At 44.4% G+C, this 17,048-nt stretch overlaps 1 long non-coding RNA gene across 5 annotated transcripts in view; it reads right to left on the bottom strand.

Annotated features, from left to right (window-relative positions):
• Positions 1-17,048, bottom strand: part of LOC309374303 — a 43,902-nt gene that overhangs the window by 13,507 nt on the left and 13,347 nt on the right. Inside the window, exon 2 of one of the 5 annotated variants that reach the window (XR_014170499.1) lies at positions 243-330. The exons of 3 other annotated variants lie outside the window; for them this stretch is intronic. This is a non-coding gene — a long non-coding RNA (uncharacterized lncRNA). The remainder of the gene's footprint in view (positions 1-242; positions 331-17,048) is intronic. One more of the 5 variants, XR_014170500.1, reaches the window with a different exon arrangement.

Here is a 17,048-nt window from a genome sequence, read left to right as displayed (position 1 = left end):
ATGCCTGCTAGATAATCTTGAACAGGTATTATTTTAGTCTTTCATGAATTCTTCAAAAAAAGCAATGTTTTGCTACATTGTATAGCATCTTTTAAAAAGCAAGCTTCTGGGTGTAATCCTTGGCAGTTTCTATTACATTTTCCTAAAATGTATCATTAGTTCCATTTCTGGATTGGTTGTCATGGTTCACAGACTGCCATCATGGGAAATCATCGCACTTCATCAACACTTAAATTACTGACCTGCTGCAACTGGTTAGCCAAAGCGTTTTCTTAGTTGAATTAGCGGTGATAGCGGTATCTCAGGGTGGATCTAAATGCAGGAATAGTGCTTTAATTAAGTCAGAAATTAGATCATGTTAACGAAAGAAAAAAATCTCTATGGAAAATTGTGTTTTAAAATTCCCTGCTCTCTGCCGCCATCTGGTGTTGCATGTTTATAGTGCATTCAAATCGCTGTTTCTTTACTAATGTAGCTGAGTCCTCTTTGTGTGTAGTAGGAGGACCACCAGTGAGGGGAAGGCAGAAGCCCCTGCAGAATAACTAACAACAATCAGTGGACGAGAGCCAATTACCTTATCAGCCCAAGATGGGCATGCTAGCTTCCTTACAGGAGCAGTGCATGCACCGTGAATCCTTGACTCTTGTCTCTGACCTGGTTCTTGTCTGGGGCTGCTTGTTGTTGTCGTTTAGTCATTTAGTCGTGTCCGACTCTTTGTGACCCCATGGACCAGAGCACACCAGGCACTCCTGTCTTCCACTGCCTCCCACAGTTTGGTCAAACTCATGCTGGTAGCTTCAAGAACACTGTCCAACCATCTCGGCCTCTGTCATCCCCTTCTCCTTGTGCCCTCCATCTTTCCCAACATCAGGGTCTTTTCCAGGGAGTCTTCTCTTCTCATGAGGTGGCCAAAGTATTGGAGCCTCAGCTTCACGATCTGTCCTTCCAGTGAGCACTCAGGGCTGATTTCCTTCAGAATGGAGAGGTTTGATCTTCTTGCAGTCCATGGAACTCGCAAGAGTCTCCTCCGGCACCATAATTCAAAAGCATCAATTCTTCGGCGATCAGCCTTCTTTATGGTCCAGCTCTCACTTCCATACATCACTGCTGGGAAAACCATAGCTTTTACTATACAGGCCTTTGTTGGCAAGGTGATGTCTCTGCTTTTTAAGATGCTGTCTAGGTTTGTCATTGCTTTTCTCCCAAGAAGCAGGCGTCTTTTAATTTCGTGGCTGCTGTCACCATCTGCAGTGATCATGGAGCCCAAGAAAGTAAAATCTTGGGCTGCTAGGTGCTGCTATCTCATCATGGCAAGAACCACCTCACTTCTTGGTTGCCATACAAGAGCTCTCAGTTCATACTTTCTCTTCTCCAACACACAACACACATAAGATGGCCTAGCTGCAAAATAGATCTTTCCCCATGGTTAGTTGCATTTCATGTATTGTCTTGGTTGCTTACATTTTAATCATCTATTGTAATTGATTGGGGGGGGGGGATTTCCTTCTATTGTCATTTGCTGATATTTTGTTTTTCTCTGGTAAATATGATATGTGGACAGATTCTTGAATTGCCTTAATTGTTTATTTTTAGATCCATTTTGTATTGTTCTAGGATGACTGGTTTTCATTTACTTTGCAATTCATGCAGGCCGTAAATTGCTTTGAGTGCAGGAAGGTGGAAAGATGGCATACAAATTAAAAATGATGTGAAATATATTTCAACACTGTGTGCTAATTAAAAGATACAGCCAAACCCCCACTCCACCCCACACACTTTTTCAAGCATCGAACAGCACTTCAGACAAGTTTGCATCCCCAGAGGATGCAGTTAATCACGAAGATTGTGTATTTTTTACAGCGACTGTCAGAGCAGAGATATTAAAGTCTTAAAGCAAAATATTTTGGCTTCTGCCTCCTTCAGTTGCTCTGCTGTGAACCAAAGGGTACTTGTAGCCAATGTATCAGTTATAGTATACAGAAGATGGAATACTCAGAAACATTGCACTTGACGTACCGAGTGATGCCTGGTATTGTCAAGGCCATGTGGGGTTAAGGTATCACATCTATAAAGAGATTAGCTGTTATCCCTTCTACAATAATTCATAATACAGAGATGCTGAGATTATCTGAACAGAAATGCTTTGAAACCAGTTACATTTGCCCCTGCTCCATCAAGATTGCAGTTTCCTGGTTCCTCAGACATGTGCTTAGGCAAGTTGTTGTTTTGTTGTTGTTTAGTCGTTTCCACCGCCCCTTCCTGTTGCCTCTAAGCCCTTTCTGATATCCTGCCCTCTCCTATTTGTAGCTAGCAGGACTATTTTTTTCCTGCTGACCCTTTGCCTTTGAAGTTTCGACTTTTGACACCTCACCCAGCACAAACTCTGTCTGTTACTTTGTGGTGAAGAGAGTTCCCTATTGCTGTTTTGAACAAGGTGCTCAGAGATGGATTAGCCCAGGGCACTTAGCTTTTTGTTGTTGTTGTTTAGTCGTGTCCGACTCTTTGTGACCCCATGGACCAGAGCACACCAGGCACTCCTGTCTTCCACTGCCTCCTGCAGTTTGGTCAAACTCATGCTGGTAGCTTCGAGAACATTGTCCAACCATCTCGTCCTCTGTCATCTCCTTCTCCTTGTGCCCTCCATCTTTCCCAACATCAGGGTCTTTTCCAGGGAGTCTTCTCTTCTCATGAGGTGGCCAAAGTACTGGAGTCTCAGCTTCAGGATCTGTCCTTCCAGTGAGCACTCAGGGCTGATTTCCTTAAGAATGGATAAATTTGCTCTTCTTGCAGTGCATGGGACTCTCAAGAGTCTCCTCCAGCACCATAATTCAAAAGCATCAATTCTTCGGCGATCAGCCTTCTTTATCATCCAGCTCTCACTTCCATACATCACTACTGGGAAAACCGCAGCTTTTACTATACGGAACTTGTTGTTGTTTTACGCAAGTACTAAATATGGTATCCAGTGGCAATTTGCACTCACTGATGTGAATTACATTGCCAGACCTGCGGGTGATGTTCTACGAGCCATAGTGCACTTTTTTATCAATACAGTTTTGAAGATAACCACCTTCCTGAGATAAACAAAGATGATACAGGGGACTCAGCTACACAGTTGGGAATATAACGTGTTAAATGTGTTGTAAAGGGCGATACACAAATGTGACACTAGATGGCGATAGTGAGCTATGCAAAATCCAATGTGTTTTTCAAAACTTTTTTTTGAAAGCATTTTCATAGCGTTTTTCATATGTGTGTAGATTCCACCAGGCTTTGGTTTCAGAAAGTTGTGATTCAGGATTGCTTACCTGTGGTTTAAGCGTAACCCTCACTAACAATCTACATGGATCTGGAGCCCTGGCAGTATGCTATCATAGAACGCTTAAGCATCACAGCTCTCCAGTAAAGCAACTTGCTAGCTAAGGTTCTAAGCTCTCTGTGATTCCAGCTACTTCCATCATTAATTTTAGAGGCATTCAATCGGAAGCTTGACAAATAAGAGTTGTCTGTTCTTGTGATCACACGTTCTGAGCCTGGGGTGGAACTAACAGTTTTGTCTGGCTTTGGAGGTGAATGAGGAAAGGTCTAGGAAGGGAGCTTAACGTAAGTCCTGTCTATTTACCAAAGGTGTGCAGCTTTAAAAACATTTAAAAATGCCCTTGGTCCAGTATACCTGAAGGGGTGTCTCCACCCCAATCATTCTGCCCGGACACTGAGCTCCAGTGCCGAGGGCCTTCTGGCGGTTCCCTCACTGTGAGAAGCCAAGTTACAGGGAACCAGGCAGAGGGCCTTCTCGGTGGTGGCACCCGCCCTATGGAACGCCCTCCCACCAGATGTCAATGAGGAAAACAACTACCAGACTTTTAGAAGACATCTGAAGGCAGCCCTGTTTATGGAAGCTTTTAATGTTTAATAGATTATTGTATTTTAATATTCAGTTGGAGGCCACCCAGAGTGGCTGGGGAGGCCCAGCCAGATGGGCGGGGTATAAATATATTATTATTATTATTATTATTATTATTATTATTATTATTAGCCCTTTGCTCATCTTGCATCTTGCTCAAAATGGAAAACCAGAAACCTGGGAGCCCAGTTTTCTGGCTACTTTGCAGCCCCATTGGCAGAACAGTTCAGTAAAAGGTAAAGGTACCCTGCCCGTACGGGCCAGTCTTGCCAGACTCTAGGGTTGTGCGCTCATCTCACTCTAGAGGCCGGGGGCCAGCACTGTCCGCAGACACTTCCGGGTGACGTGGCCAGCATGATGAAGCTGCATCTGGCGAGCCAGCGCAGCACACGGAAACGCCGTTTGCCTTCCCGCTGGTAAGCAGTCCCTATTTATCTACTTGCATCCGGGGGTGCCTTCGAACTGCTAAAAAGGCTCTGTGAAAAAGTAGGAATATTGTCTAAAGAGAAAAGGAAGAAAAGAGAAAATAATGTCAATATAAACCAGGATTTGCGTAAACTTTTCAAATAAGGGCACGGATGATTTGTGGGGAAGCTGAAGGAAGTCTTAAAGAAAGAAATTTGTGATAACAAGATGTAAATATTTTTATTTTTGTTTGTTATCGTTTAAAATCAATAAAATTATGTTTTCCGCCTTCGAACTGCTAGGTTGGCAGGCGCTGGGACCGAACGACGGGAGCGCACCCCGCCACGGGGAATCGAACCGCTGACCATGCGATTGGCAAGTCCTAGGCGCTGAGGTTTTACCCACAGCGCCACCCGCGTCCCAGAACAGTTCAGAATAGCACCCAATTGCTGCCCTCAGTGCTGTTATCGGGTACCGTTGAATAGCAACCGTGCTTACAGGAGAGAGCAACGCTCTTTGCCCTGGACAAGCTATAGAGCAAGAAAAGAACAGAAATTACTCAGCACCATCAAGATGACAATATCGGATTTGAAAGGAAACTGGTGATGTCTAGTTGACTAGATGACAGCTCCCAGATCTGTCAAACCTCAAATGCCCTATAATGGAATTTTAATGAACAGCGCAGCGAAGCGGAAAATTATTGACAGAAACGGCTTGCTGACAAAAGTCGTCAAGAGAGACATAATGAGCCATGCATATGCGGAGTCTAAATAGCATATTTTAACCACTTGAGGAGTTCTTCACCTTTATAAAGGTGGTGAAGGAACCAAGCCTGTAGGGAAACAGAAGGTTGTTTCCAGTCTATTTGGCATATGCTTGGACACAGTAAGAAAGGGGGGAGAGGGGGAGAGACAAGATTAGATGAAACCGAAAAGACAAAAGGCCTGCAAAAACATAAGAGGTGCATTACGCAGCTATGTCTGGCACAGTAACTGTTGAATGTGCTAGCAGTATGCATTGCGGTGACAGAAGTGGCATGTCGTACTTTTCAGTTCCTTACAGCGGCATGCAGATAGCTGCTGTACATAGAGTTTGCTGCAGAAAAATTCTCTGCAGAGTTGTACAATTAGGCACACCCCTTTGGTGTGTGGCAGGGAGTGGGGGAGAAATTCAGTTCACCTTTCAATGTGAACCTCCCCAATTTGCAGTTCCTGAAAGATTTTTTGCCAGCTTTTTGTGTAATGTAATGCATGTTGTTGTTGTTTAGTCGTGTCCGACTCTTCGGGACCCCATGGACCAGAGCACGCCTTCCACTGCCTTCCACTGCCTCCCACAGTTTGGTCAAACTCAAGCTGGTAGCTTTGCGAACACTATCCAACCATCTTGTCCTCTGTCGTCCCCTTCTTGTGCCCTCCATCTTTCCCAACATCAGGGTCTTTTCCAGGGAGTCTTCTCTTCTCATGAGGTGGCCAAAGTATTGGAGTCTCAGCTTCAGGATCTGTCCTTTCAGTGAGCACTCAGGGCTGATTTCCTTCAGAGTGGATAGGTTTGATCTTCTTGCAGTCCATGGGACTCTCAAGAGTCTCCTCCAGCACCATAATTCAAAAGCATCAATTCTTCGGCGATCAGCCTTCTTTATGGTCCAGCTCTCACTTCCATACATTACTACTGGGAAAACCATAGCTTTAACTATACGGACCTTTGTTGGCAAGGTGATGTCTCTGCTTTTTAAGATGCTGTCTAGGATCCCTTCATGGATCACTGCCTTGCCGTGGCGAAGGGGCTTGAATAACTCGGAGAAGCTATGAGCTATGCCGTGCAGGGCCACCCAAGATGGACAGGTCATAGTGGAGAGTTTTGACCAAACGTGATCCATCTGGAGGAAGAACCGGCAAGCCACTCCAGTATCCCTGCCAAGAAAACTCCATGGACAAAGACAACAGTCATAATGTAATGCATGCTTGCATGCATATATTCATGAAAATAGCATGCAAAAAAACCATGTATTGCATTACACAAAAATGCTGGCCAAAAATGTGTATATTAGCAGAAATGCACACTACAATGCCAATGATTTTTCACAAGGAATTTCTTTTCAAATTAACGCAGAAATGTGGTGAAAGGATGACTGGAAATATGAGAAATGGAAGTTGACATATTCAACCATCTCTAATGTGGCATAACAAAAAGGGAGAGACACAGAAACAAGAAATAAAGCAAAGAGGAGAAACTGGTTGCGTGGCAATTCCCCTCCCCCAAGAGAAATGAAAACACTGGACACATTATGTAAGGTTAATGGGCATAAAAAGGCCACAACTTTATTGATTACAGAATTGGAAGGTATTGGCCTTACTCATTGGCTCCTATCGACTACCCGGCATGGAAACCGGGAAGGGTTATCCACAAGCCGTGGGAGTCCTGTTGAAGTACGCCAACTAGGATCCCACGGGTGTCACCGCTCTGGGGCGTGCCGGGGGCCCTGACCTCCCTAGGTTTCGGACAAGGCAATGCCCCCCCGGAGTCCTCTACCGGACTACCCTTTCCATTGGGGAAGGTGATGGCGCTTCCTTCCCCCCATTCATTTGCATAACAATTGACCCCTGCCAATGCCTAACCGCCAATACCGAGTAAGTTGTGACGTTTGCTACGAGGTAGGCGAAAAAACCAAAAGGCTCGAAGTGTGCCAAATTGGAAAAAATCCTACCAGGCCCCTTGCGGCGACCAACCGAAGTCCATAGCAAGGCCATAGCTACCTAAACCTAAAGGGTGGGTGGGATGGAAAAACCGCTCGGCCGGCAAAGGTGAAAGAGGGTGGTCCCCGGGTGTGCCTGGTCTTAAATGGACTAGGCCACACCTCCCCAGCCCGCCGATTGGCGGGTGGGGTGGGAGGCACGCCCGGGGATTCCATCTTCACGCGGGGGCAAGGTGCCGCCCTCGCGTGAGTGGGAGGAGGGTTTTGCCCGCAACCCCCTCTCCTCCCAGTCAGGTCGGAAATGGCTTTCTCAAAAGTGCCAACTATTAAGGTTTGTTATGGCTCATATCATTTCAGAACTGAGGTTCCTTCTTCAAGAGTAATCCCAGACTTACAAATTCTACAGAATATCTGAAGCAGCTTGCACAAATGCAGCTACTTATCTGGCACAATGAAGTCGAAGCTTGCTCCTGAAGTAGGAACTTCAGTTCCAAGACATATTGAGCTATTAAGAAAACCATAATATTTGCACCTTGAACAACTAGTTTCTCCCCTTTTGCATTATTTCGGTGTGTGGCATCAGCAGCTAAGTCTGGTCAATGCCTGGAGTGAGAGCAAATATAAGGATTGCTTTGTAGGCAGTGGAGAAGTAAAGGTAAAGGGACCCCTGACCATTAGGTCCAGTCATGGCCGACTCTGGGGTTGTGGCGCTCATCTCGTTTTATTGGCCGAGGAAGCCAGCATACAGCTTCTGGGTCATGTGGCCAGCATGACTAAGCCACTTCTGGTGAACCAGAGTAGTGCACGGAAACGCCGTTTACCTTCCCACCAGAGTGGTACCTATTTATCTACTTGCACTTTGACGTGCTTTCGAACTGCTTGGTTAGCAGGAGCAGGGACCAAGCAATGGGAGCTCACCTGGTTGCGGGGATTCGAACCGCCGACCTTCTGATCGGCAAGTCCTAGGCTCAGTGGTTTAACCCACAGTGAGTGGAAAGGCAAGGAGGGGCAAAAGGGGAGGGAAAGAAATGGAATGGCCAGGACAGACTTAACTATGCACAGCTAAAAGAAATCAGGACAGCTACAGCCTAGTAAGAAGCCCCAAGAATAACGAATTGGGAAATTAAATTTTGAGAAATGATGGGCAGAGGAATTCCAAAAGCCCTATGCTGGACTGGCGGGGATAGATTAGGCCAAGATGTCTCTCCACCCAGCTCTGATGGTTGATATGGACTTCCACCAGTGCAGAACATCTTCCCACTTGACAGAGAGGCAGGTGAGCCATTAACTGGATCTCCAGCAGCTAGCAAAACACTCTCCCAAATGGGGTGTTTTGGAGGTGGGAAGGTCAGCACATCACAACATGAATGCTTTAAATATCCCAAAACACGGTACTGGAGAACTGACCAATTTTGCTCAAACTTTCAGTGGCTAATGTACCGGTAATAGTTTTATCATCCAGTTTATAGCTTTCCACCATGTATGGGCAATCTATCCAGAAGATAAATTGTATTTCGAGGAGTTAGTGATCTGACTCAGTTGCCCTCTTCCTGACGCAGTCCCCCCCCCCTTTTCTATTAAGTTCTTTGATGGCACGAGAACAGCCTATAATGTCCTCATCAGTTAGGAGGAAGAGATAGTGATGAGGACCTTCTTTGATTGTGGACATTGTTTGGAGAAAGTGAGGCATTGGGAGGGGGTGGCTAATGACTGATCTGCACGTAGCCAGGCCACACATGCTAGTTATCTAGCTATCTATAAATTGGATGGTTTTGGGCAGAGTTCTGGGTAAGCTCGTGCATGGTCTTATCTGACCGCACGGCCATGCAACCTGAGGCTACCTGGGGGAGTCACTTCACCACTTTTTGAGGGCTTCCTGTCGGACTTGCGTTCGACCAAGCAACTCTTCCGGTCGAGTCCTCCGAGATGATTAATGACCTGAGCCTTTGATGAGGCTCCAATCACGTTCCCCCATTACGCAGAGTATCCAGCACGCAGGGAAGGAGCCGAGAAAATCTGAGCTACATTGCAAAGAGATTTATTCCTAACTATGCAGACAGAAAAGAAATAAACATCAAGTTTGCTTGCTTGCCTTAAAACACACACACACTTGGCAGCAAAGCCTTTCTTTTCCTTTTCCTTTTCCTTTTCCTTTTCCTTTTCCTTTTCCTTTTCCTTTTCCTTTTCCTTTTCCTTTTCCTTTTCCTTTTCCTTTTCCTTTTCTTTTACATCAGAAGTTAATGGGGTCTTGGAATGCCGCATGACATTTGAACAAAATGAGCAAAGTACAGAAACATAAGCAATGTAGTCCAAAAGGGATCAGAAGATACGAGGCAATCATTCCCATCCCAGAATGACTTTATGGACTGTACCATCATTTCACCTTGAAGATCTGTGTTTTATAGGTAATAAACAAGGAGAGACAAGCCCCTCAAATGATGAGTTATTCATACAATATAAAATGCTCAAGCCACTGATCAGTTTCTGAGAAACTCAAGGGTCCCTATAACAAAATTTGACAAACACTGAACTAGGCTGTGAAAAGGGGAGTTTGGATCCTCTCCATCAAAAATATTGTAGGCTACCTCGTGACTGCCTAAAAACATTTGCCTTGACAGTGTTTCTTCCTTTCCCTTCACAGTGTTTAAAATGCTACCAACCTGATGTAGAAGTAAAATACAAGCTAGACCACATCTTTGGCCCGTTGCATTTTTTCGTTTTAGTTGTTACTGTTTTTTGCCTCTGGCTTGACAGGAATAGTATGATCTTCTTGATTAATTTTTTTACCTGCTAGTTTTAGGGCACGCTTTAAAGTACTGGAGTTTACAGTTTATGAGTCTAGCTTTGCTCTTGCAAATCATCCAGACACTTTCGCTATTATGAAAGGCAACCTTTACCTTTTGGAGTTATACTGCAGAAAACCAAAGTCATAGAAGAAAATATGTGATGAAACATTTTTTTCCCCCTGGTAATACTTTTGAAACTGAGAGATGGCACTTCTTCTGAAGAAGCACAGGCCGCCTCCACCTGTCTGGTTTTCTATAGTTAGAGTTGTTCAGTGGAATCCCTGATCTGGACCTTGTGCAGAAATTAATCAGCTTTCCAGCCTAATAACGAGTTTTTAAACTTTACAGTGGTACCTTGGGTGTCAAATGCCTTGGTACTCAAACAGCTTGGAACACAAACACTGCAAACCCAGAAGTGCTCTAGTTTGCGACCATTTTTCGGAAGCCGGACGTGCTCCGTTTTGAGTGTTACGCTTCTGATTTGAGTACCACACTTCCATTTTGAGTGTTACGCTGAGGTCTGTCTGTTTTTGCTATTTATTTTGCGTTTTTGTGGTTTTTTTGTTTTGTTTTTGTGGCTGTGTGGAACCCAGTTCAGCTACCGAGTGATTGATTGATTTGTGTGACTGCAGTACATTGTTTATTGCTTTCATTTTAGAGATCAGTGGTCTCGTTTGATAGTAAAATTCATGTTAAATTGCTGTTTTAGGGGTTGTTTTTAAAATAAATTAATCATTTTGCATTACCTTCAGTGGGAAAATGCGCCTTGGTTTTGGAACACTTTGGTTATGGAATGGACTTCCGGAACGGATTAGGTTGGAGAACCAAGGTGCTACTGTACTGCAATACAATCTTAAAACTAGTTACATATAAATGTTACTGAGTGCAAATACAAAGTAACACACTGCATTCAACTAGCAGGCTATACAGTTCTGTCCTTTAAGTCCTTTGACACTGTCTAGGAGAGTCAGTGTGGTGTAGTGGTTAAGAGCAGTAGACTCGTAATCTGGTGAACCAGGTTCACGTCTCCGCTCCTCCACATGCAGCTGCTGGGTGACCTTGGGCTAGTCACACTTCTCTGAAGTCTCTCAGCCTCACTCACCTCACAGAGTGTTTGTTGTGGGGGAGGAAGGGAAAGGAGAATGTTAGCCGCTTTGAGGCTCCTTAGGGTAGTGATAAAGCGGGATATCAAATCCAAACTTTTCTTCTTCTTCTTCTTAGGAACTTCTCTCACTGATCCCATAGGTGGAACCTCTTGCTAAAGGCAAACTTCTCTGCTTTTCAAACGCAAACCTTTACACAAGTTTTAACTTCAATGCAAACAAACATTTTGTGCACAGTTTTGACTTTAACACCAAATACTTGGTACACATAGGCAGAGAAGCATTGCGCAACAAGATATAGCTGTGGAAAGGCATTATGGGGAGGGAATCTTTTAATCCACCTTTAATCAGTTGAAGGAATCAATTCTCTAGCTGGATAACAGATCAGCAAAGACTGGATTGATATATGTAAATATGGGTTCACTCAAAGTATTCTTTTAAAAAAGTGAAGTTATGCTTCTCAGCATTGCCAGTTTCAGCAGTAAATTGCTCATAAGATATGTATTGGCAACTCTGCATAAACAAGAAGTAACAAAAAAAAACCACACAAAAAACAGAGAGCTTCAATGATACCGTCTCTGGCACAAATCTGTTTGCAGTGGCTAATAATGAAGCTTGGTCTTCTTGAATATCAACACTGGATCGTTAAATAGCTGCTGGTTTTTTAATACTTGGCAGAAACTGAACAGGCAACCAGGAAAAAATGCCTTAGTACTGGCAATATTATCAATCAAAATTAGGGGGGAAGCAATCTGCCATGACTAATTAAGAAATGAGAACATCATTTCACAGAATATTTCACAAAAATAAAGCATGACCCAAAGAGATTCAGGGCAGTGGTTTTCAAACTGTGTTCCAAGAAAGTCTGATGCTCTTTGGGGACTCTGCAATGTTCATAACTATAGGCAGAGACACCAAGAGTTGAGTACAGGGGGTAGAAATGGGTCTCACAGCCAACAGAAGCCCTAGACTGTCAACTTTCATTTTAAAGTCTGTAGCTATGAAGGGCCCAGTGACATCAATTGACATGGTGAAGTTTGTTGTTGTTGTTGTTTAGTCGTTTAGTTGTGTCCGACTCTTCGTGACCCCATGGACCAGAGCACGCCAGACACTCCTGTCTTCCACTGCCTCCCGCAGTTTGGTCAAACTCATGCTGGTAGCTTCGAGAACACCATCCAACCATCTCGTCCTCTGTTGTCCCCTTCTCCTTGTGCCCTCCATCTTTCCAAACATCAGGGTCTTTTCCAGGAAGTCTTCTCTTCTCATGAGGTGGCCAAAGTACTGGAGCCTCAGCTTCAGGATCTGTCCTTCCAGTGAGCACTCAGGGCTGATTTCCTTCAGAATGGATAGGTTTGATCTTCTTGCAGTCCATGGGACTCTCAAGTGTCTCCTCCAGCACCATAATTCAAAAGCATCAATTCTTCGGCAAGCAGCCTTCTTTATGGTCCAGCTCTCAATTCCATACATTACTACTGGGAAGACCATAGCTTTAACTATACGGACCTGTGTTGGCAAGGTGATGTCTCTGCTTTTTAAGATGCTGTCTAGGTTTGTCATTGCTTTTCTCCCAATAAACAGGCGTCTTTTGATTTTGTGGCTGCTGTCACCATCTGCAGTGATCATGGAGCACAAGAAGGTAAAGTCTCTCACTGCCTCCATTTCTTCCCCTTCTATTTGCCAGGAGGTGATGGGGCCAGTGGCCATGATCTTCATTTTTTTGATGTTGAGCTTCAGACCATATTCTGTGCTCTCCTCTTCCACCCTCATTAAAAGGTTTTTTAATTCCTCCTCACATTCTGCCATCAAGGTTGTGTCATCTGCGTATCTGAGGTTGTTGATATTTCTTCCGGCAAACTTAATTCCGGCTAGGGATTCATCCAGCCCAGCCTTTCGCATGATGAATTCTGCATATAAGTTAAATAAGCAGGGAGACAATAATGGTGAAGTTAGGTCCATTAATTTCATTGGGTTTCCTCTGGGTAAAAAGTACAGTAGTTGACTAGCAACCCAAGTTTTAAAAGTGGTCATTCTGCTTAAGAGTTTATGCAGAAAGAGCAGTGAATGATAGCTGAAGACCAAGGTGAACTGGTATAACCCTCTTCTTAGGACGGATGAGATTGCTCAAAACACACAAAGGATCTTTATTGCGTAAGAAAAGGTCTGTTGGCAGTCATGGTCTGTCTGGAATGCGGATTCTTTCAAGTGTCCAAATGATTCCTTGTTAAGTCACTCTGCATTGAGGCAGCTACAATCTAATTGCCATAGCTTTCAGAAGTCTAAGGTACAATGGATTGTGTTTCAGAAGACGGGCAATGCAATCTCACAGACGGACTGAAACGAAATCCCTTGACCCAGCAACCTTCTACAGCTTCTCTTCCCTGCATCCAATTTAATTTATTTTTTTAATAGAGAGGTTTCCGCTCTACTGTATGGACAAGTTTATATCCTGATTTTATAGGTGAATTCTGCTCTGATCTCCACCAGCATAAACCTGCAATAACGATATCGATATGATTTATACAGCTACAATTGCATTTCAGGGATTCTTCAAGTTCATTTGGAGTTAGAAAAAGAAGCATTATGATGGCACAAACTACAGCAAGCCTCAAACCCGCCCTGGCATGTCATATTCCTTCAGATGTTGGGTGCCTGACCATACTCACCTTGCATGATTGGCTTGCGCAATAACTTTTTAGATGCCCATATAGACCTCATATAAGGCTTAAGAGTTTCAAATGCATCCAAGAGTTTTCGCTTTTTTATATATACATTTTTATTGATTTTTTAACATATCATTTCCAACAATCATTTAACATAAATTCTTATCTTATACGATATTTTAGACTTCCATCAACAACCTCTGAAGATTTTCCGTTCTTTATCACTTATTCTGCATTTCTTAATTTCTCCATTACTTTTAATTATCATTAACTAATAGTTCTTTTCATAGTCTTCCTTTCACACAATCCTCCTTACAGAACTTCTTTCAGTCCTACTAGCGTAATCTGTTCATTACAACTGCTTTTTAAATAATTCAAATATTTACTCCAATCTTCTAAGAATCTCTGGTCCCGCAGGTTTCAAATCCTTCCTGTTAATTTGTCTAATTCTGCATAGTCCATGAGTTTTCGCATTTTTGGTAAGATGCTCTTCAGCTGTGCACAGCGTTAGACAACTTCCATAATTTCTACTTTGCAAGTAATTCAGACCCACCGGGTTGTTTTTGTTGGCCAGTGTTGGACAGCCAGAGTCCAGCTGGTTTTCCTAGGTTCCTGTGCACACTGGAAATGATGTCTTCCAGACACCCCTACAACTCTTTCCACAAGAACAGGAAGGACTGCAGTGTGGCAGTGTGAGACAGCTGCTTCAGGAAGCAGATGGCGGAGACCATGGCAACAGCCCCCTGCTTGTTCCTCCACATCTTTTTTAAAAGTATTTTTATTAAGGACTTTCAACATAACAAATTATCAAATCACATACAGTGGTGCCTCGCAAGACGAAATTAATCCGTTCCGCAAGTCTCTTCGTCTTGCGGTTTTTTCGTCTTGCGAAGCACGGCTATTAGCAGCTTAGCGGCTTAGAGGCTATTAGCGGCTTAGCGGCTTGGCGGCTATTAATGCCTTAGCGGCTTAGCGGCTATTAACGGCTTACCGGCTTTAAGAAAAAGGAAAAAAACTCACAAGAACTCGCAAGACGTTTCATCTTGCAAAGCAAGCCCATAGGGAAAATCGTCTAGCGAAGCGACGCAAAAACCGAAAAACCCTTTTGTCTTGCGCGTTTTTCGTTTTGCGAGGCATTCGTCTTGCGGGGCACCACTGTACATTATTTTTTCCCTTTCCCCCCACCCCCTTCCATCCCTCCCTCCCCCCCACCAGGGACTTCCCTCAGCTCCTCTCTCTGATTTCTCTGCACATATTATTCTCTGCATGTTATAAAATTATACATATCCTTGCATTGTCTATCTATCATGTTATCAACCAATAACCAATTTGTGCATGTTTATTCAAAACCTGCCAAGGAGTCCAGTTCATTTTGTTGTCTTTTTAGATAATTTGTAAAAAGTTCCCATTCTTCCTTAAAGTCGCAGTTCTCCTTGTCCCGCAGTTTGTATGTCAATTTAGCCAGTTCTGCATAGCTCATCAATTTTTCTGTTCTCATCCTGAAGCAAAGTTCTTAACCCGAGGTAATATTTCTGGGTTAGCGGAGTCTGTAACCTGGAGCATATGTAACCTGAAGCATGTGTAACCTGAGGTACCACTGTACAGAAACCTAAAATTCCCATGCATGCGCAGGGCATCCAAGGTTTTGCAACATCGGTGTGAATCTGGAGGCTGCAACCTGTACAATATAACCACCACCACCACATTTTAAAAACAACAACAGCAACAACAACCCAGTGGATTATATTGCTGTGACTTGACGATCAACTGGATAGTTAATGGACTCTGTCATTGTCAGGACCTTAAATGAAAGCAATAGCAAGCCAGATCTCAGGATGAAAAGACTTCTAGTTCCTGGTTCATTGCTGCGGTACCAAGATGTTTTATACCCCGTAGCCTGCTGTGTAATTCATTGTGTGATTCCTAGCATAATTTAATGAAAGCTATAATTATTGCCTTGCTGTGTTGAGGACCGACAGTTTAGCAGGATAAATATATCGTGTGCGTATACGGAGTTAACAAATCTTATGCTTTATGATCAGCTGAGGCATGTTATGTAACTTACTCCAAGGTTTGGTGGCATTCCAAGATGAACTTTTGCCATTTATTTGGAAACAGTCTCAGAATAAATTGCCGCCACGTCTATAAAATGTACATAGGGGTTCTGTCAGGAAATAAACCATCCAAATTAAACTTCAGAAGGAACACTAGCTAGTCATTTTACGTACATCTGTATTTCATGTTTGTTTGTTTTTAATAAATAAATAAAGTTGAAGAAAGTGATGGCAGGTTGTAGAAGTGGTCATGCTGAGAGCCAGGACAAGCAGAGAAAAACTAAGAGATAGTCTTTAAGGGTAAGCTAAGACACCTTGGGACGCGGGTGGCGCTGTGAGTAAAACCTCAGCGCCTAGGACTTGCCGATCGTATGGTCGGTGGTTCGAATCCCCGCGGCGGGGTGAGCTCCCGTTGTTCGGTCCCAGCTCCTGCCCACCTAGCAGTTCGAAAGCACTCTTAAGTGCAAGTAGATAATGACCGCTCCCCGCTTAAAATGGGGGGGGGCCTTTGCGTGGACGCATGCAGCCCCTAGATCTGGAGCGGCTCCAACAGCATAGGCTTGGCTTTGCCTTCCCTCATGTGGGATACCTGGAGGTCTCCGCCTACCTCAGTCAGTTGTCCAATCCCACCTGGGGGAAGCGTTGCCAAGGAGACCAGGCCAGGTAGGGGAGGGATTGCCTGCCCACACAAAGGAGGGAGGATCTTACTGGGAATTCTCACTTGGCTCCAGAGCTTCTCCCACCCTACCCACCCTCAGTTAATGTCTTATTTTGCAGGTTAATTTTTCCTCACAGGTTTTGCAGGTTAACTTTTCTTCACAGGTATGCAGGCGCTGCTACGTTAAGGTCGCTGTTAAAGGGCCGGAAAGGAATTTCCCTGCATTGGCAGGTTTCGCCTTTACCGTAGCAAAACGTCACAACTTTGGCGGTATCAGGCCTTGGGCAGAATCCTTTTGTCCATCTTCCTCTTTGCGGCGGCGATACCAGGGTTCCCCGTTAAAGGGGTTTTCTGAAGGAAGGCTTTGACCGTACGCCGAAAGGTCGTCATTGCTCTCCCCTGCGGCAGCGGCGTTACAGGGCGGCTATCTCTGCTTGAACATAAGTTCTCCAGAGCCGGCCCATCCCCCACACAAACACTGGATAACCCTGATGCTCCCCAGGTCCCCGGCTGGGGACTGGGGAGGGAGAACGCCCAATGCCTGAGCCAAGGTCTACCCACATCTGAAATTTAATAAAGTTGTGGCCAATTTAATCCCATAGCATGTTGTCTTGAGTCGTTATTCCACATGACGGGGGGACCACGCGGGATCTGGGGACTCCGCCTGTCCACGCAAATAGGTACCGCTTTATAGCGGGAAGTTAAACGGCGTTCCGTGTGCTGCACTGGTGCTGGCTCACCAGAGCAGCTTTGTCACGCTCGCCACGTGACCTGGAAGTGTCTCCG

This window comes from Podarcis melisellensis (genome assembly GCF_964234715.1).
Source record: "Podarcis melisellensis genome assembly, chromosome: 7".
Classification (NCBI taxonomy): domain Eukaryota; kingdom Metazoa; phylum Chordata; class Lepidosauria; order Squamata; family Lacertidae; genus Podarcis; species Podarcis melisellensis.
Note: the sequence above shows the minus strand (reverse complement) of the source record. Positions and strands in the feature narration are given on the sequence as shown.